The following is a 21,714-nucleotide window of genomic DNA, read 5'->3' on the forward strand; positions in this document are numbered from 1 at the left end:
GCTCCTGTGGCAGCTTCTGGGCATAGTCAATAAAAACTAAAAGCATTAACATTAAAATGCACCTCTGTAAAAACATGCTGACGGGGAGTCCCCTGGGGGCCTAGGTGGTTAGGATTCCAGGCTTTTGCTGCCATGGCTCAGGTTCAGTCCTCCTGGGGAGCCTGAGATCCCCCAAGACTTAGTGTGGCCAAAAAAAAAAAAAAAAAAGCATGTCGATGAATATTCAAGATAAAGCAACCTGAAAGAGTAGCTTTGTGTTGCTTTAGTTGGCTCCAAGTGTGACCCATCTGTCTTAGTTTGGGTTCCCCTAGGAACAGACCTTAAGAAAAGGATTCAAATGCGTGTCATTCATTTGAGATACAGTCCCAGTAAGCAATGGTAGTGGGTGGGCAAGTGAGACAGAAGAAAAAGAAGCCCCCCAAAAGATGTACGGTCAAGTTAGTTGCTACAAAGGAAGATTAGAACCTTCCCATTGGAAATGCAAGGCTTGTTAAACAGCCTCAGAGTAATCCTACCTGGGTGGGGAGGGAGCTGGGGCATTTGTATACCAACTTCCATCAGTCATTGGTTGAAGGCTGCTCCTAGAAGCATTAATCCCCAGGCATTTTCAGCCTACCAAGCAGGTGGAACAGAGCAAGCTCCAGGAGGCAGAGAAAGCCTTTAGGCAAAGAGATGCAGATGCTGCCGCGGACTTGTGGGCCAGCAGGCCCTGAGGTAGTCCAGGAGATATGAGAGGGGGCTGACAGCATCCGCTACACCATCCTGCTCTGTGACATCCGCCCTGGGGGACACATGGTGACACCCAGCAAAGACAGTCTACATCCTCCTGGCTCTTGTTCCGACCCGCTAATGCAGGACTTCTGGTTCTCTGCAAAGTCTTCCCATAATTATCCCTAGGAGAACCCAGGGAGCATTTTGCATGTCCTCACAAGCCAGTTCAGTCAGCTGGGCATCCACCGGGCGCTGCCACCTCTTCTGGGAACAGTTTATCCTAAGTCCCAGGTCAACTGCCTTTTCTGCTGGTTCCCAGGAACGCCACAGGGAGCACCAGGCCTGTTCAGCATCATAGTCTATGCTGGACATTGACTTTCTTTCCCTTCACGTTCAGGGTGACATGGAGCTCTCAGAAGGCCCTCTGCTAAAAAGGAGAAAATGTCTTTCTCGCCATCACATCGTATCTCATTAGAGATCCACCAGCACGATGCAGTCTTGTGTCCTGATATGGACCAAAATTTTAATGAAAACAATTCTTTTGCTGTTTACATGAAGCTACCTCTTTTCATTTCTTAGGCCCAGACAAAGCAGGGGCCAACCCAGAGAATATTGTACACATGATTGTTCCTCCTGGCCCAACAGGTTATATTCAGAAGTCCTCTCTCTTCCCCTTTGACACCAAGCTTTGTGATGAGATCAAACACAACTTGCTCTCTTTTCCCTTTGGATTATTTCCTGAGAGGTGCCTTGGTCCTTCACACAAATAGATTTCTAGACAGTTTGTCTCACTGGTTTTGCCAAATTTGCTTAGACTTGTTTCAAATTGCAGCAGTAGATACAGCATAGACCAGAACTTGGAGAGGGCAATGGCACCCACTCCAGTACTCTTGCCTGGAAAATCCCATAGACAGAGGAGCCTGGTGGGCTGCAGTCCATGAGGTCACTAAGATTTGGACACAACTGAGCGACTTCACTTTCACTTTTCACTTTCATGCATTGGAGAAGGAAATGGCAACCCACTCCAGTGTTCTTGCTTGGAGAATCCCAGGGACGGGGGAGCCTGGTAGGCTGCTGTCTATAGGATCACACAGAGTCAGACACGACTGAAGCGACTTTGCAGCAGCAGCAGACCAGAACTGGCATCTCCGCTTGAAAAAGATAGAAATTCTAACATTTGAAGAAATGGATAAATTCAGTATTTCTCAGACAATCTTCCGTAAGTGTCACCTTTCAAAGATGCCAGATGGCAGGTAGTTCAATATTATATTCCATAAAGAGACCCTGGAGCGATGACATTCTTTGTTGAAGAATGGGACTAGATCCATAAGTATGGAAACCAGTTGAGCAGGTAACAAGTTTGAAATTGTTTTTAAGGTGTCTAACCAGCACTTTCACCTGTGGAGAGTCACACAGGAAGGCTGGAGGAGCACCCACAAGTAAAAGTTTCTAGGGATTTTTCCTTAGACACTCATCTTATTTTGGTATAGTCCATGAACAAGTGGTCAGTGAATTTCCAAAGTTCTACACTGTAGAAACTATCCTACCTTTCTCATCAAAGCAGTCTCTATCGAAAGGCATGTGCACCGGGTTCTTTATTATTTAAGTGCTTCTGTCCGAGTCCCTACATAGTTTTGAAGCTAGGTAGGGGAGACAAGAGCTATTATAATGTGAACATGTCCTCTAATGAATGGACCACTCATATAAGCAGCCTCCCTCCTAAACCTAGCATTCATCTCTTCATCCCCCACAGCTGCATCTACATCCTTGTTCACAAGCCTGCCTGGTGGTCTGGGTGGTAGATGTGGTGAGTATCTGACCCCAAAAGGCAAAGACAATGGCAAATCTGGCACAAAACGCAGGGATTTCATGAAGTCAATGAAAGTGGTGTTGGATAACCACTGAAACTCATGCAAAGCCCCTAGAAAACCACCGGTCACTCATAATTACAGAGAAAATTGACAAAATTATTAACTTGATAGGTGCTCTGAAATAGAATTTTTTTAAAAAAATTATTTATTTATTTGTCTGCACCAGGTCTTAGTTGCAACAGGTGAGATCCTCAAATGTGGCCTGCAAACTTCTTAGTTGCAGCATGTGGGATCTAGCTCCCTGACCAAGGATTAAACCTGGGCCCACTATGTTATGAGCTTAGAGTCTTAGTCAGTGGACCACCAGGGAAGTCCCTGAAAGATAATTTTTGAATAACAAAGGATTTAATTCCCTTGAGAAACATAACTTTCTTTATGATCCTGCTGTGAAAGTCAAAACGGCAAGTGATATCTCAGGCCATGTTATATCCTGTCAGAAATCTTCCCAAAGTGAAGATTTGCTTTAAAAACAACAACAAAAAAAAATCATTTGCTTTAAAAAAAAAAATACTGCATGGTTGCAATTAGAACTTAATGTTTTGTTAAAATGGGGTTAAATGAACTTACTTTTCACATTTTTTGTATAATTTTCAATGTAAAATTTGAATCTAGCCCTTTCCCCCTGCTATTTACTATGAACTATTTTTGTCCTCATTCTAAGTGAATTCACTTTCAGTAACCATTTCCCAAGATCAGTGAAAAATCTGTGTACCCTGAGGAGTCTGAGACAGTAGCTTATCACTAGCATGAAATCCTTTTAAAGTTTCACACTTTATCTTAAAATTTCATGAAACTATTTTTATACTCTATAGTTGCATCTGATAAATCACGCTCTGTTCAGTTACTCACACGATTCACTAAAGATGTAAGTCTTTATGAAAAGGACACTCTCAGAAAATGAGTGCATTTATCCTGCAGTTTTACAGGTTCCCATGGCATGTCACCTATTTCCCTCCAGATATATGAACTTCATTTGAAATGCATGGCCATAAAGAATGATCAAAATTACTTGGGTCTTGACAATGTCCAGAGGGGAATGTTGCCAATTACTGTACTGTACATATCATAGGAAAAAAAATCTCAAAAATGCTCCCTTAGGAGATCTAGCAATGTTCTTACTCTAGGAAGGAAATTAATTGTAAATATACTCCTAAATTGCTAGGCTGATTAATCTGATCTGTGGGATTATCCTAGGTGAGACAGTTCAATTTTGGAGAATGGTACTTACAGATGTGAGAGTTGAACCATAAAGAAGACTGAGTGTCCAAGAATTGATGCTTTCAAATTGTGGTGCTAGAGAAGACTCTTGACTCCCTTGGACTGCAAAGAGATCCAACCAGTCAATCCTAAAGGAAATCAACCCTGAATATTCTTTGGGAGTACTGATACTAAAGCTGAAGCTCCAATACTTTGGCCACCTGATGGGAAGAGCAACTCACTAGAAAAGACCTTGATGCTGGGAAAGATTGAAGGCAGGAGGAGAAGGGGTCAACAGAGGATGAGATGGTTGGATAACATCACTGACTAAATGGACATGAATTTGAGCGAACTCCAGGAGATAGTGAAGGACAGGGAAGCCTGGCGTGCTGCAGGTCATGGGGTTGAAAAGTCGGACACGACGTAATGACTGAACAACAAGAAGTCTGCCCCAGATAGTAATTCTGTAATAGAACAGCAGTGAGCCACTCAGCATGGTATTCTAGGACCCTTAGTCCCTTCAATATATCTACTCCTAGAAGAACTATCACATCTGTAGTCAGAGGACTCCTTCCCCTCCTATATTTAAAGCAAGAATATTCATCCATAGATAATCCTAGAGCAGATGATTGGGGTATACTTTTTAAAGTTTTAAATTTAAGGGACATCGCTGGCAGTCCAGGGGTTAAGATTGCGAGTTTCCACTGCAGGTTAGATCCCTAACTGGGGAGCTAGGATCCTGCATTCTGCATGGTGTGGCCAAAAAAAATAAAAATAATAATTAAATTTAAAAAAAAAAACATACTAAAGTTTTAAATTTAAAACATGATGAAGGACAAAAGAGAAAAGGAAAAAGAAATCAAAATGGTGTTGTGGTTCAGAATGTTCTAAACTGTTATTAGCTCTGATTCCTGAGAACTTTGATTCTCATCGTGGTGCCCAAAATTAGATTAGTATAAACGTTGACAGCTAGGGATTTGTCCTGTTCAGTCGTGTCCAACTCTTGTGACTGCATGGACTGTAGCCTACCAGGCTCCTCTGTGCATAGGATTTTTCAGGCAAGAATACTGGAGTGGGTTGCCATTTTCCTCCTCCAGTGGCTCCTCCCAACCCAGGGATGGAACCTGCGTCTTCTATGTCTCTTGCATTGCAAGCAGATTCTCTATCCGCTGAAACTTCAGGGAAACCCATCTTGTTCTTCTGTGATCCATTTCCTGTCCACTGAGTCAAGGCCAATGAGAAGCTGGCGGAAACCTCAAACAACCTACATTGGCTTTGACAGATTCCTCAGAACCACAGGGAGAAAACCACTCATTCATGTGGAGTGGATGTGCTTGAAAACTCCAGATGCTCCCCAAGTAAAATATTGCCCAGGAAACACAAAACTATCTCGCCAAGAAGAAAGCGTGCACTATTTTATTGAATGCAATGTGTTTCATTTTATTGCTATAACAGAAAGAATGTTCCATATCATCAAATGCTTACCAAAAAAAAAAAAAGTTGTGTAAGATGAAAGCTGACAAGAACCTGTAGGGTCTTCCTTCAATTAGAAGAGAATATTTGAGCCCTGGATAGTTATGCGGGAACTGAATCTTGAACTGTGGTCCAGTTGAAGACAAGCCCAGTGAAACCACTGGTATTTGAAGACTGGTTAAAGGGTGTGATGGTCAATCACATCATAAAACTAATCCAGGTATTAAGTTTAAGATGATCTGGTTTAATGGAAAGAGATTGAACCTTATGGTGATTCCACCACCTCCGGCAGTATAGCTTTGGCAAAATTGTTCATCCTTTCTGTTTTCTCATTTGTAAAAAGAGGGTAATATTGAAATAACATCTACCTTCTGGGCTGTCGTGAGGATTAGAAATCTGCCAGCCTTGTTTCTGCTAAAAGTGTGGTGAAAAGAAAATGTGATTTTTACCATGAGAAGACATTCTAGACTTCAGAAGTGTAGTTCCCGGAGAAATACTTCCATTAAACATCAATTTTAATTGAGGATTATCATAAGTTATCATAAGAATTCTGTACAATGTTATTCATTCTGGGTCCTTGGGATTCTTTTCCAGGATAGGACAAATTACTTTGAATTTAGCCCCAGAAAGAGGCGTCCTATATTCATTTGTTTTTTTATCAATGAGAATCACAGTGTTTTTAGTTTTTGTTTAGTTGCCAGGAAGTCTAGGACTAAACTAACTAAACTAAATAAGTTTTTGTTTTCCTCTTCCTCCCTATATGGTTTTGGGGGTTTTATTTCTATTTTAAGTTTTATTTTCTATGTGTATATTACCATTACTATTACTTCTACTTCTGATCCCTTGGAGAAGGAAATGGCAACCCACTCCAGTATTCTTGCCTGGGAAATCCCATGGGCAGAGGAGCTTGGTAAGCTACAGTTAATGGGGTGAAGTAGAGATCTGAAGCCAGATTCTTTGTCTTTTTTTGGTTCAAGTTTCTCGGAGGTGCCATGAGGCATGTGGGATCTTAGTTCTCTGACTAGGAATTGAACCCACCACCTCTACAGTGGAAGCACAAAGTCTTAACCACTGGACTATCAGGGAAGTCCCCAGATTCTCATCTTTAAGTCCTAGGTTACTCTTGCAGCTCCATCACTAATCTTTTTCAGAAGTGGACAAGCTGTACAAAAATGACTTGCACTGTCTTTCTGGTCTGTTCCACTCTGCCCAGATGTGATTACTCACATGCGTTATGATGGTTGGTGTTTGTCTGTTTGAACAGCATACACGGCTGTTCTGGTGATTAAGGACATTCTGCCTGGGAAGATGAGGGACAAGCCCATGGATGGAGCTCCTCAAGGAGTAAGCTCTCTCTACACAAGAGCATCATCGCTAGGCACCAAGTTGGATATGTGACCAAAGTCCTGTCCTGCCTGGTTCCAAAGCATTTGTGGTTGACCTTAAAACTACTGCACAATTGCACTCATCTCACACACTAGTAAAGTAATGCTTAAAATTCTCCAAGCCAGGCTTCAGCAATATGTGAACCATGAACTTCCAGATGTTCAACCTGGTTTTAGAAAAGGCAAAGGAACCAGAGATCAAATTACTAACGTCCGCTGGATCATCGAAAAAGCAAGAGAGTTCCAGAAAAACATCTATTTCTGCTTTCTTGACTATGCCAAAGCCTTTGACTGTGTGGATCACAATCAACTGTGGAAAATTCTTCAAGAGATGGGAATACCAGACCACCTGACCTGCCTCTTGAGAAACCTATATGCAGGTCAGGAAGCAACAGTTAGAACTGGGCATGGAACAATAGACGGGTTCCAAATAGGGAAAGGAGTACGTCAAGGCTGTATATTGTCACCCTGTTTATTTAACTTCTATGCAGAGTACATCATGAGAAATGCTGGGCTGGAAGAAGCACAAGCTGGAATCAAGATTGCCAGGAGAAATATCAGTAACCTCGGATATACAGATGACACCACCCTTATGGCAGAAAGTGAAGAGGAACTAAAAAGCCTCTTGATGAAAGTGAAAGTGGAGAGTGAAAAAGTTGGCTTAAAGCTCAACATTCAGAAAACGAAGATCATGGCATCTGGTCCCATCACTTCATGACAGATAGATGGGGAAACAGTGGAAACAGTGTCAGACTTTATTTTTTGGGCTCCAAAATCACTGCAGATGATGATTGCAGCCATGAAATTAAAAGACGCTTACTCCTTGGAAGGAAAGTTATGACCAACCTAGATAGCATATTCAAAAGCAGAGACATTACTTTGCCAACTAAGGTCCGTCTAGTGAAGGCTATGGTTTTTCCTGTGGTCATGAATGGATGTGAGAGTTGGACTGTGAAGAAGACTGAGCGCTGAAGAATTGATGCTTTTGAACTGTGGTGTTGGAGAAGACTCTTGAGAGTTCCTTGGTCTGCAAGGAGATCCAGCCAGTCCATTCTGAAGGAGATCAGCCCTGGGTGTTCTTTGGAAGGAATGATGCTAAAGCTGAAACTCCAGTACTTTGGCCACCTCATGCGAAGAGTTGACTCATTGGAAAAGACTCTGATGCTGGGAGGGATTGGGGGCAGGAGAAGAAGGGGACGACAGAGGATGAGATGGCTGGATGGCATCACTGACTCGATGGACATGAGTCTGAGTGAACTCCGGGAGCTGGTGATGGACAGGGAGGCCTGGCGTGCTGCGATTCATGGGGTCGCAGAGTCGGGCATGGCTGAGCTGAGCTGAGCTGAGCTGCGTCACTCCATTTAGTCTCTCAGCAGCTCAGTGAGGCAGGCGGTGATCTCCGTTGTCTAGATGGGAAAACAAGGGTCAATTCTTTGACGACTCTGTCTGTGGTTCCAATAATATCAATTACTATATATCAGAGACAAAAAGAACACTGCCAGCTATGCATTATTATCCTCATTTTTTGAGGAGAAAATCAGAGAAATTAAATAATTTTAATCGTTTGCCCCAAATACAACAGAAGCCAGTCTTTACTGGATCCTTCTGAGTTCTTCTTTTCCTCCACCTCCTGCTCTTACTTCTGTTCTTTATCATGTTGGTTTTTTTTTAAATAAAATTTTCCTGGCACATAGTTTAAAGATACCAAGAGTTCTGCAAAGCTTGATAAGAAATACAGCAGAGCCCCTGCTCCAGCCAGTTCCTTCTTCAACTCCTTTTACCTGATTCTTTACTTTCATATTGTTAAGGAGCAAGATTATACCACTACTTTTAATTTTTCAATGTTAGGCATTTCTTAAAAATTTTAACGTAGGCATTGCTTTATTCCCCATTATGGAAGAAAAGGATTTATCTGTCTTTGGCCAAATCCCCCTGCCCTGGTCACACACCCACACATGTTTTCTGACCCACTCAGCCTGCCTTTTCCCAGTATAACTGGATCATGTTTGGGGTTAGATCAACATTCAATATTTACTGTATTATGAATATATAAACACTATTCACAGCCAAGTCGTAAGTACATAATGATTGTTTTCCTTTTTCTGCTAAATTTTTCTCTTCGTGTTAAAAATCATTTTGGTTTGTTTGTTTGGTTGTTTTGTTTTCTGTGTGTTTGTCGCTTATTTAGTCCAAATTCTTCCCACATGAGTGTTGCTTCTCACTTATTTCAAATGCTGAAACTTAGGTATTTTCTCCATCTCATTTCCTCTTTTTTTAATTTTTAAAAGTATGTATTTATTTACTGGGCTGTGCCAGGTCTCGCAGTACATGGGGTCTTCAGTCTTTGGTGCAGCATGTGAAATTTTCAGTTGTGGCGTGCAAACTCTCCCTGCAGCACAAAGGATCCAGTTCCCTGACCAGGGATCGAACAAGCACCCTCTGAATTGGAAGCACGGAGTTTTCGCCACTAGGCCACCAGGGAAGTAAGTCTCCCTTGGAAAACTCTTGATGTCATCTGATAATATTTCTCGGCTGCTGCTGCTGCTAAGTCGCTTCAGTCGTGTCTGACTCTGTGCGACCCCATAGACGGCAGCCCACCAGGCTCTGCTATCCCTGGGATTCTCCAGGCAAGAACACTGGAGTGGGTTGCCATTGCCTTCTCCAAAGCGTGAAAGTGAATTAAGTTTATGAACAGTAACCATATACTAGTTGGGTCACTGTGAAAACTTGATGGTCCCTTAATTTTTGGCTTCACCTCTACCAGCTATGTAACTAACTTCTGTCTGCCTCAGCACCTATCTTCCTTTCAGGGCTGCCTTGCAGATTACGTAATATAAGACGTGAAGTTCTCAGCACGGTGTCTCCAAGTAACAAGTATTCATAAAACAAAAAATGCAGTAGGATAGAGAAAATGGAAGGACTGTCCCCACAAGAAGTCATGTGTGTGTGTATGTGTGTGTGTGTGTGTGTGTGTGTGTGTGTGTGTGTGTGTATGTGTGTGTGTGTCCTGGAGATAGACCCCAGGGTGGGCAGGGTGGGGGATTTCCGAGGCCCCAGGAACCGCCTGAGATTTCCAAGTCTGCACGTGTGCCCCCTCCCCCTGTGACTGGCCCTTTCTCTGTCTCTCTCTAGCTCTGCCTTTTTTCTTCACCATACTCCTCTCCACGTCCCAACCCTTCTGTGAATATCTTGCTTTGTCTTTGTTTATTTGCTCATTCAACCCACATGGAAGCCCTGTAAGGCAAGCGTTTCTACCCTCCTTTGCAAATAGGGAAACTGAGGTGGGGAAGAGCCATGGCCAACGTCATTACCCAGGGCCTGGGCTCTTCACCCAGGCTGGCCTTAATTTTCCCAGAGCGTCCTTGTCTGTATTTTAGATCATCCTTTCCTCTCCCACCAAACCTACTGACCATTTTGTTTTCATTCTCCTTAGGTTATTTCCTTCTCCATGAGCCTTTCTCATGCACAAACTTCTTGTCTCACCACTTTGCCTCATTTCTTGCTCCCAGGGGAGTTTTCCAACACGTCCTGGGCCCAGAAGCCTAATATGTAAAAGTGGGGCTTGGCAGGGCTACAGGAAGTCCTCCTCGGAGTCCAGACCAAAAACCACACACACACACAAATCCACTGCGCTCAGCAGCTGTCTTACTCACCTCACAAAGCAGACGGTCGAGAAGTCCCTGCTCCAGGTCACACGTGGGTAACCCTCGTGATTCTGCGCATCGGCTATGATCAGGTTTGATGTCAACTTGCCTCGTCTTGTGGTTCCTGCATGTGCTTGAAGACCACTGCCATTCTCCTGTGATCTTCTCTCCCACTACTTGGTGACTGAGAAACTGATCTCCTCTGTGGAGAGCCCTGGCAACAGACCATCCAGCCGCCCCCTCTTCTTTGGGGTGACTGGTCTACGGGATCGTTGTCAACCAGAATCTCTCCCTCCACTCCCAGTAAACACCTTCTCCTGATCCGAGCTCCCCAGGGGTCTCCTCTCTGCAGCTACTCCCCTGTCCCTTAGCAGATCGTGTTAATTCCCTTTACTGGCTGTAGGGATGAGGCACAGAGGGGCGGGAGAAAAAGATCTCCTATGGACTCGACTTTCCATATATGACTTACTCATGGACTCCTTGCCTTGAACCTCATTTTATAGTATGAGAAACCAAAGCCGAGAAAGGCATGAAGAAAATGTTCCTAAGTGCTGTAAGGTGATACAGCCAGAAAATGCTAGAACTAGAATTCCTCTCATCCTTGATTTCAGAGGAAGTGAGACGATAAAGAGAGAGGATCACAGGATTGATCAGGGAAGCTTCTGATGTGGACACTCAGAGGGTACTTGGAGAAAGAGGGCTGGTGGAGACCTCAGACCACATTCACCTGGACAGACATTGTAAGTCTGAGCACTGTGAATGTGGGAGGGGCAGTGGGAGCGGGGAGATGCCCAGCCATGGCGATCAGGGCTGGGGGCTTTTGCTGCTATCGGGAACTGAGCACCTGATGCCTAGCAGGACCCCAGGTCTCTCTGTCTGTCCCCCAGTGCAGGGCACAGGCTGTGGAGTTAGGAGTCAATACGGGCAACCCTGGCTGCTGAGGGCTCAGTGTCAGTGGAATCCAAGAGCACGGAAGGGGGCAGGCTGAGCTGCCCGCGCTCCCCACGTGGGCCGGGGCCTCCATGGAGTAGACAGACAGCCATGGCCTCTAAAAGGCAGCCGCTCCAAAGGCTGCATTGTTCTCTGGTTCTTCCTCTGGGACTCTAGGACCAGGATGAGGCAAAGGGGCATTTGGGCAGGAACCTGGTTTACATTTCAGATAGAGACTCTAATTGATTCAGACCTGAGCCTCTTCATTTCTCATTATCCCTGGAGCCACTGAGTTCCTTTCATGTTCCTGGAGACCTAGGCTTCTCCCTCTCCAGCAAAACACCGGGTTAATCCATTCCTAGCATTTAGATGTAAACATGTGTCCCCAGGCCAGTGTTTGGGGGCAGACGAGGGGCAGTGGGCAAAAGCTGACAGCATCAGCAAGTTATAGAACCAACACCCACTCTGTGCCTCCACTTCAGGCTCCCTCCTTGCTCCCGGGCCTGCCCCTGGTGCCGTCTGGACTAGATCCCCGTGGGTTCCCACCACCTCCATCCCTTGCTGCTAGACTGGACAGATAATGAAAGAAGGCCACCTCCTCAGCAGTTTGAGCATCAGGCTCTTATTTTTTTGTGATTTTCTGCAAGTCATTTAATTTCTTTGTCCTCCATGTTCCTTACCTGCAGACTATGAGCACTGGACCTTTTCCTTCCTGTGTGTATTCTTTTTTTTTTTTTAATATAAAAGTAATGCATACCTTTAGGCTTCCCAGGTGGCTCAGTGGTAAAGAATCTGCCTGTCAATGCAGGAGACAAGGATTGGATCGGAACTGGGTCAGGAAGATCCTTTGGAAAAGGAAATGGCAAGCCACTCCAGTATCCTTGCCTGGGAAATGCATGGACAGAGGAGCCTGGCAGGCTGCAGTCCATGGAGTCACAAGAAAGTTAGAAACAAGCTAGCAACTAAACAACAACAATATATATCTTTGGTAAAAGAATTTTTAAAAATATGTACATATATAGAGGTCATCCTATTTGACAGTTTGGTACAAAGTTTTACCAACTTTTTAAAAGTAAATTTTAAATACATAAATATATATATATTGCTTTGTTATACATAAATATTATATACAGACTATTCTGAAACATGTTTTACTTAATATATTAAGGATATTTTCCATCTAAAGATGTACAGCTCTTCTTCAATCTTTTTAACAGCTACATAGGATTCCATAAGAGGTACCATAATTTATTCACCTATTTCCCTGTCAGTAGACAACAGAATGTGTCTAAATGCCATAATGAGCTTGCTTTGTAGTAGACTTGATACAGGGTGATTGTCCAGCTTGGGGTTCACACAGAGGCTAGTTATGTGATGACCCTGTCTTGGGGAACCATTCTCCATCCTTTAACCTATTGCCCAAATACATGGGTCATACTGGCTCCAGGGTCCTAGGGTGGTGAGCATCCCTCAAGCTGGACTAGTGTGGAGTCCATTCCCAGGATCCTTCATACCAACCTCATCCAGGAGAGAGAAACCTTATTTTCTTTCTGGTTAGGAAGCTTGGCTGACAAAAACCCAAGAGCTGCCAGGGGGCCTGAGTGGATGAAACCAATACACAGAACGGGAGAAATAAGGAGCTCTTCCTTCTTTCCTTTTTTAAAAAAACATAGGGCATTTCGGCCATGGTAGAGATTTCATTTATTTATTTTGGTCGGAATACACGGTATGTGGGATATTAGTTCCCTGACCAGGGTCGAACCTGTGCCCCTTGCAGTGGAAGTACAAAGTCTTGACCGCCGGACCACCAGGGAAGTTCCCACTTCCTTTCTTCTTAACCCAAGGTCTAGATCACTTCCAAGGGCCCCCAGCCTCTTACATTCTATGACTCTGGGAGGGGGACTTCAGAGGGAACGCCAGAACTTCTCCCGGGCTTCCTATCTATTCCATCAAAGTCTCCTTCCTCTGACCCCCCGCCCCTACCACCGCCAGCAGGGAGCCCCTGAAGCCTTGGCAAAACCCTCTTCTCCTCTGTCCTTGTCTCTTGGGTCTTCCCATTGCAGAGTCTCCAGGGTCTGCTCAGTGGAATGGGATCTGTAACGCAAGAACAGACTCCTTTGAGGGGCATCGTTTGAAAACTACCATCAGTTACTTATACACCAGTGTAGCTTTCAGGTCTTCTCATAAGAGCAAGTATAAGGCAGGAAGATCAAGAGAACCCTGGGCACATTCACTCAGTCAGCGAGCATTCGCTAAGCGCTGCCAGAGCTCCAGACACTGGGGAGAGAGTTTCAAGCTCCTGGTCCCCACACTGTGGGCTCCTTTAACCACCGGCTCCCTGGTAGCTTCTCCATCTCCACTCCTGCCATCTCTTGAGGCAACTGGATCATCTGTATGAACACTCCCTCTCATATCCTAAACCTCTTGCCTCCAGAACTCCTACCGCCTCTGTTCCTTCTTCCCTACCTGCCTAAGATGAGGGCAAGAGTACCTACTTTGTAGGGTTCTCAGAATCAGATGATCTAGTGTGTATGGATGTGCTATGTGAGCAGTGAAGCACCACGTTTGCTAATACCCGGGAAGAGAGGAAGTGCAGGAGGGGAGGGGGCAGAGGGTAATTGGGAGGGCAGAGAAGGGTAGGCCCAGAGGACCCCACACTGGTGAAACTGGGCTGGCAGGGAGAGGTGAAGAGCTTTGGAATGCAGAAAGCATTCAACAGTCAGCCCAGGGGTCAACACCCGCCTCCAACCCCAACATTATTTATCTCCCTGGAAAGGGTAGCCTCAAGAGGCTTCTAGGACCTGTCTTCAGCAGTGGCTGCAGAGGCCTGGCAGCCTCTCCTGTGGGTCATCTGTCTGTCTGTCTGTACATCCATCTCTCAAACCCCTGAGGAGCAGGCAGGAGGCTCAGCCGAGTTCCCCCTCCCCGCCCATCTTCCCAGGGCCTTTTTCTCAGACTTCCGGAGACTGATGATCGATGGAGGCAGACAAGGAGATGCGAGCACCTGGGAGCACTGTCGGGGCTGGGGTGTTTGCATCTGGACTTCTCACTCTCCACCCCACCACCACCACCGCAAAGGGTCACCATGGGGCAGGGGGGCCAGACAGCTCCGGGATTCGGGGCTCCCCGGAGGCAGGGCTGGGATATCAAAGCTGGAAGCGTGGTGCCTGTCCACTGGCTTTGTGAGCCCGCTCCCATCGCGGCAGGAACGCCTGGCTGTACAAACTGCATTCGTGCCGCACTCCCAACCTGCATTCCTGATTGGTCACGGCCTGGCCCCAGCTGCATTCCTGGGCTAGAGGAGGCAGAGGGGCCTGGCCTCTTTGTTCTTCCCAAATCAGGGCTCAGAACCATGACAGGCTGATCACATTACCACGCTGAGGTCAGCCTGGTAGAAATGACCCCTCCTTCTCCTCCCCCACCTTATCAAGACAGAACTGCCCGCCCCACACCACCTAGCTCCCTTACCTGGGTCCTTAGAACAGGCTCCGGTAGGTCTTAGCTAAGAAAGGAAAACCTCCCAAACCACAGCTCTGCAGCCTCCTTCCAAGGTCAGATGCTGGGAGTGCTGCCCAGATGCTCATTCCAGGGCTTGTCCGATTCTGGGACATCTCTGAGGGCTGCAGCTGCTCTGGGTGGGTCTAGCTGTCCTCTTTGTTGTTGGACCCTTCAGTACCCACATGTACCTGGTAACATTTAAGATCTGGGCTTAGCATCAGAACGAGCCCAGCTTTCAGAATTACCATAGTTTAGATGCTGTTCTGTTATAAGCCCCATTTGAACCACTGCCCACTTTACCTGAGTAAGTTCTTATCACCTCCTTTCTCATTCTACTAAGCCTGGTTGCAAAAATGCAAGCTTTGACATCTGGCCTGGTTGATTTGATATCCTGGCTCTGCCACTGAGTTGGTGTGTGACTTTGGATGTGACTTGGACTTAGCCTCTCTGGGCCTCAGTTTCCTCATTTGCAAAATTAGAAGATTTAACTGAAGATTTAAAGAGATGCTGTGTGATACATTTCTGGCACATTGTGGACACATGATAAATGTGACTTTTCCTGCTGTCTTCCATCTCCCTGGAAGGAGGGACCTCAAGCTGAATCTTCACGAGGTAGCTAATACACTTTCCTCCTTTCTCTGAATTCCTGAAGCCTCAAGGGTGAGGGCCAAGCTCTCTGGAGATGGGCTAGACACAAATTACCCTGCGTTGTGCTGAACAGTTTTCTGTGTCAGTCTTTGTCTCCCCAGAGAGCTTGCTGGCATTCCAGGAAAGACCTTTTACTTTGTTATTCCTTTAACAAATATGTGCTGGAAGAGAGCTGCCCTGGGGCCACTGGGGACTAAGCAGTGGGGAAGCCAGTCAAATTTCCTGCTCTCACGACGAAGCTCCAATCCATCCCATGAGGAGTTGCAATATGTTTTCCCCGGATGCAGTCACTGCTGTGATGGGAAAGGACAGCCACTATGAGAATATTACAGGGAGTTCGGGGGCTTTGGGAAGCCTCCTCTGAGGAAGTGACATTTAAGCTCAGATCTGAAACCTGGCAGGGATAAGGGGGAGGAATACAGTCCTGGCTGAGAACGGAAGCACAGCTGTGAGATGGTGGCAGACTTCGCAGCCCCATAAGGAAGCTGCATTGTGTTCTAAGTGAAATAAGAAGCCATGGTGAGGCTTTGAGCAGAGGAATGGCATAATCCCATGTCACTGGGTAGAGGAAAGAGGTGGGGTGGAGGGTAGTGGCCAGAATGGAAAATGGTGGGATTTCTCAGGCTGCTGGAACAGCTGTCCAGGTTGGGGGTGCAATATCTTTTTTTTTTTTCCCTCCTTTTTTTCATTGTTTTTCCTTTTTTTAAAAAATGTGTTTATTTTTGGCCATGCTAGGTCTTCGTTGCTGCTCGGGCTCTCTCTAGTTGCGGTATGTGGGCTTCTCCTGTTTGAGAGCACGGGCTCTCTGGCACGTGGGCTCAGTAGTTGGAACTCACAGGCTCTAGAGCTCAAACTCAGTAGTTGGGGCACGCGGGCTTAGCTGCCCCCAGGCATGTGGAATCCATCAAACTCATGTCCCCTGCATTGGCTGACAGATTCTTTTTTTTTTTTTAATTCCCCAGAGGGGGTGCACCTTTCCTGGAAGTACTGCAGTACCAGGTTGATGTGTGGAGCCTCCGGAGCAAGTTTCTGTTCCAACTCCCTGCTCCAGTTCAGTTCAGTTCAGTGGCTCAGTCGGGTCCGACTATTTGCAACCCCATGGACCGCAGGATGCCAGGCTTCCCTGTCCATCATCAACTCTCCAAAAATCCATTTAATATATTGTCCTCACATAAAGGATGTATCAGATATTAAAATGATAAGAACAGATGCTACACTTGATCTTAGCCAAAAGGTTGAGAAGCTATGGAAGACAGATTCTTAACCACTGGACCATCAGGAAAGTCCTTTCTTTTCTCTTTTCTGGCATGCAGTCCCATCACTTTATGGCAAATAGAAGGGGAAAAAATGGAAGCAGTGACATTTTATTTTCTGGGCTTCCAAAGTCACTGCAATGGTGACTGCAGCCCTGAAATTAAAAGACACTTGCTCCTTGGAGGGAAAGCTATGACAAATCAAGACAATGTACTAGAAAGCAGAGACATCACTTTGCTGCCAAAGTCTGTTATAGTCAAAGCTATTGTTTTTCCAGTAGTCATGTATGGGTGTGAGAGTTGGTCCATAAAGAAGGCTGAGCACCAAAGAGGTGATACTTTTGAATAGTGGTTCTGGAGAACACTCTTGAGAGTTCGTTGGACTGCAAGGAGATCAAACCAATCAATCCTAAAGGAAATCAACCCTGAGTATTCATTGGAAGGACTGTTCTTGAAGTTGAAGCTATAATACTTCGGCCACCTGGTGGGAAGAGCTGGCTCATTGAAAAAGACCCTAATGCTGGGAAAGATAGAAGGCAAAGGGAGAAGGGAATGGCAGAGGATGAGACTGTTAGATAGAATCGCAGAGTCAATGAACATGAATTTGAGCAAACTCCAGGAGAGAGTGGAGGACAGAAGAGTCTGGCATGCTACAGTCCATGGGATCACAAAAAGTCAGACACGACTTAGCAACTAAACACCTAAAGGGAAATGAGAGCTTTATTGCTTTGCCAGGCAAAGGGAAACACACTGGGCTTCTGCCTTGAAAAACTATGTGTTCCCTGGTATCTTTTTTAATCTTTGTAGTTACCCTGCTTTTACAAATGAAGAAACTGAGGCCCAGAGAAGCAAAGTAAGTCATCTGAAGTCACACAGTAAGTCAGTGCAGAACCACCCTGAGGAGGTATTGTGGCCTGAATGCCTGTGTCCCCGCAGACACATATGTTGAAGCCCTACCTGTTCCCAACGTGAAGGTATTTGGAGGTGAGCTTTGGGGAGGTGATTAAAGTTGGATGAGGTCACGAGGCTGGGATTTCCCATTTTGGGATCAGTGCCCTTATAAGAGTATATAGGAAAGCTCTCTCTCTCCGTGCGCGTGCATTGAAAAAGGGCCATGTGAGGACATAGTGAGGAGGTGGCCATTGATAAGCCGGGAGGAAAGCCCTTCCAGGGACCAAATTGACTAGCACCTTTATCTTGGACTTCCAGCATCCAGAATGGTGAGAAATGAATTTCTATTGATTAAACCATCCAGTCTATGGTATTTGATTATGGCAGCCTAAGCTAACCCCAGAAGTAGGCTGGATATTGTCCTTTGTCCCTCCAAATCCATGCTACCCCCAGATCACCCAGCCCTGGACCTTGAGGTCTGACTTGAAGGACTGTATCAATGGCTCTTGTGCCCTCCAGCCTCCAGGTGGGTGCTGCCAATGGGAGGCCTTGGCCTGGGGAGAGTGTCAGCTCCCTCCCTGATCAGCCACCATGGGCAGGCTGAGGATGTGATCTCTTCTAAAGGCCACAGAGCCTGCCAGGCAGCCCCTTCTATCACAACAGGTCTTGCGGGGGTCCGGTCAGTGCCTCTTTCCCTTGTCTCTTTAGGGCTTGGGTGAGTGAGGTCTTGAGATGTCATTCATGTCCCTTAATCCTGCCAATAGTTATATATATATATTTTTACCATATACATCTATTTATTCTTACTCAAATTCTTTTCCCATTTAAGTAACTGTAGAATATTGAGCAGCGTTCCCTGTGCTATGTAGTAGGTCCTTTTTGATTATTCATTTTAAATAGAGCAGTGTGTACATGTCCATCCCAAACTCTCAGTCTATCCCTCTCCCTGAACACTCCCCTCTGGCAGCCATAAGTTCCTTCTCTAAGGCTGTGAGTCTGTTTCTGTTTTGGAAATAAGTTCATTTGTATCTTTTTTTTTTTTTTTTTGAGTCTGCATTTAAGCAATGCAATATCTGCCAATAGATTTTTCAGTAGTCCCTTCTTAAATTCTCAGTTACCCAGCTGCAATGAGCCATCTGTTCCTGCTGGGAACCTGACATGTGAAAGGTCAGGAAAGCTTCCCAGAGGGGGGACATTTAAGCTGGGTTTCTGAAGGATGAACAGGAGTTAGCCTTATGACAGAAAATATATGATTTCTGTGAGACGTGTCTATAAACACTAAAATAGCTCACCAAAATTCCAAAACTGCCTCCTGGGACACTTGGAGCCTGGGGATGACCAGGTCAGAAATCACTGGCCTGGAGCCCTACAAGGCTGCACAGATTCCAGTTCAGGGAATGTGGGAAGAGAAAAGTTGGGGGCTGCATCCCGTGGCGGTTGTTTTTCAGTCGCTCAATCGTGTCCGACTCCTCATGACCCCATGCACCAAGCCGAGCTTCCCTGTCTTTCACCATCTCCTGGAGTTTGCTCAAACTCATGTCCATTGAGTCGATGCCATCCAACCATCTCATCTCACCCAGTGGGGCAGAGACCCTGTCACCCCTCTTTGTGACTCTCCTGTGATGCCTGTGCTCTCAGAGAGTTGGTGGGATGCTGGTGGAAATGATGCCTTGTGAAGGGACAGCCTGTGTGTCCTCTATCCCCTCCTGTGGTCCATTAGGCTGAGGGGGACAGCTGCTTGAAAGATCAGGTTTCAGGACAAACAGGCCTACTTCCTTCCGCCTGCAATCCTGGGCCTTGGGACACGTGCCCAAGGCTCATCCTATCCCAACCCCTCCGGCCCGGCTGTGGGTCTGTCGTGCTCCTCCCTCCCTCCCCGCTGGCCCCAAATCCAGTCCCTCTCCCACTCCTTGTCACCTTGTTAGACAATGCCTGTTCGTGCTCTTCAGAATCAGGTCTTCCCACCAGCTTGATCCGGCACCTGCCCAAGCCTACCTCTCCCCCAGCTTCCGTCTGCAATGTCCCACTGACTTCACCCTGTGTGACTTTGTGACCACGAACCCACCACTTACTCCAGCCCCTAGGTTCTGCCAGGTCCCTTCCTCTACCTCCTGATCCCCAGCCCTCTGGTAGTTAGCTGTCTCCCCTGCCTTGAGGAGACCCACGGACTCCAGACCATCAGCTGCCATCTTCATCCTCGAAAGTGAAAGTCGCTCAGTCGTGTCCGACTCTGTGACCCCATGGACTGTCCAGGGAATTCTCCAGGCCAGAATACTGGAGTGGGTAGCCTTTCCCTTCTCCAGGGGATCTTCCCAACCCAGGGATCGAACCCAAGTCTCCCACATTGCAGGTAGATTCTTTACCAACTAATCCTCCAATGAAGAGTTTAAAACTACCCCGTATTATTATTCAATAATAACATAGCCACTGTTTTATTTTTCTGGCACTGGCACTATGTGATGAGCTAGGCTTCAAAATCACCCCATCAGGCAGTAACTGAGCATTTGGATAACTTTCCAGGCTGAGAAGCAGAAGAGGGAAGACTTAAATCCAGAGTTCTGTCTTAAAGTCCCGGCTCATGCTGCTCTACACTCCGCCTTGCGTGTCTCCCCAGCACGGTAGTTCTCTGTGGATGGGGTCCATACCGGGCAGTGACCGTGTATCCCACACCCTGTCTGGCAGTTCTGGGCACCCATCATGCCCACCGTTGAATAGCTGCAAAGACTATTTAATACTTGAAGCAGATCATGCTAGCCCTCTGCTCAGAAATTTCCACAGTCTTCCCTTCCCACCCAGGACACAAACCACAGTCATTCTGATGGCCTGCAAGCCTCAGTCAGTCCTAAAGGATATCAACCCTGAATATTCATTGGAAGGACTGATGCTGAAGCTGCAGCTCCAATACTTTGGCCACCTGATGGGAAGAGCTGGCTCATTGGAAAAGACCCTGATGCTGGGAAAGATGGAGGTGGGGAAGAGAAGGGGTAGACAGAGGATGAGATAGTTGGATGGCATCCTCGACTCAATGGACATAAGTAGGAGCAAACTCCAGGAGATAGTGGAGGACAGAAAAGTCTGGGGTGCTGCAGCTCATGGGTCACAAAGAGTCGGACACAACTGAGCAACTGAACAACAACAAGGAGATGATAGCACCTCGCTGCTAACAACCAGCAAGGAAACCAGATTCTCCATCTCACAACCACAAGGAACTGAACTCAGAAACCCAAGGAGGAGGAGTGGATACATCCCAGGGCTTCTGGAAAGGAATGCAGCCTGACCAACATCCTGATTGCAGCCTGTGAGACTCTAAGTAGAGGACCTCCATGAGCCACATGGGCTGAGTTCCGACCCACAGAACTCGGAGCTAATGACTTTGTATTGTTTAAGCTGCTACCTTTGTTGCCACCTTTGTAGCAATGGAAAAATAATACAATAAATATGTCCCAAATATTGCATGGGATGTAATTATACTAAACAATTATTATTGTTGACCTGTAAATCAATTTTAACAGGGTCTTCTATAATTTTGTTCACTAAGCCCTAAAGCCCACGCAGGTCACAAGGACAGATTATTTAGAGCTGGGCTAAGGAGCCACTCAAGATTCCCCAGCAGGAACAGAGCTCCACAGTTTGGAAGCGGTCTGCACACCCTATGCCACCAGGGCAAAACGAGAGGTTTCCAGTTCTGTTTCTAAAGCTGTGGTTCCTAATCTGGAGTTTAGACCTCTGACTCATCCTCAGAAATCTGGGGGCCTGGGAACACGATGAGGGGGAAAAAAAATCACACCTTTATTTTCACAGTTCTCTAACTGAAACACAACATTGCTTTCAGTTAAGACTATCCATGGACTTCCCTGGTGGTACAGTGAATAAGAACCCGCCTGCCAATGCAGGGGACGTGGGTTCGGTCCTGAGTCTGGGAAGATTCCACATGCCCCGGGACAACTCAGCCCGTGGGCCTGGGCTCCAGGGCCCGTGCTCTGCAACCAGTGAAGCTGCACAGTGAGAAGCCTGTGCACTGCTATGAAGGGCAGTCCCCACTCACCACGACTAGAGAAAGCCCACGCAGCAACGAAAACCCGGCACCACGACCAGTTACACTGAAAGATGGTGGTCAAAACGTGGAGACGTGTGGCATAGTATTACATGTGCTTTTTATGAACACATTAAATAATAAGATCTAATAACTATCCTCATTTCAAAATGGCGATGG

The 21,714-nt window shown here is 46.2% G+C and overlaps 1 non-coding gene across 1 annotated transcript; it reads right to left on the bottom strand.

The window, feature by feature from the left end:
- Positions 1–16,417: 16,417 nt before the first annotated feature.
- LOC128069301 (U2 spliceosomal RNA) lies at positions 16,418–16,604 on the bottom strand. Its single transcript, XR_008201555.1, has one exon. It is a non-coding gene; the product is annotated as a U2 spliceosomal RNA (small nuclear RNA).
- Between the last annotated feature and the right edge of the window lie 5,110 nt (positions 16,605–21,714).

This window comes from Budorcas taxicolor, chromosome 25 (genome assembly GCF_023091745.1).
Source record: "Budorcas taxicolor isolate Tak-1 chromosome 25, Takin1.1, whole genome shotgun sequence".
Taxonomy (NCBI): domain Eukaryota; kingdom Metazoa; phylum Chordata; class Mammalia; order Artiodactyla; family Bovidae; genus Budorcas; species Budorcas taxicolor.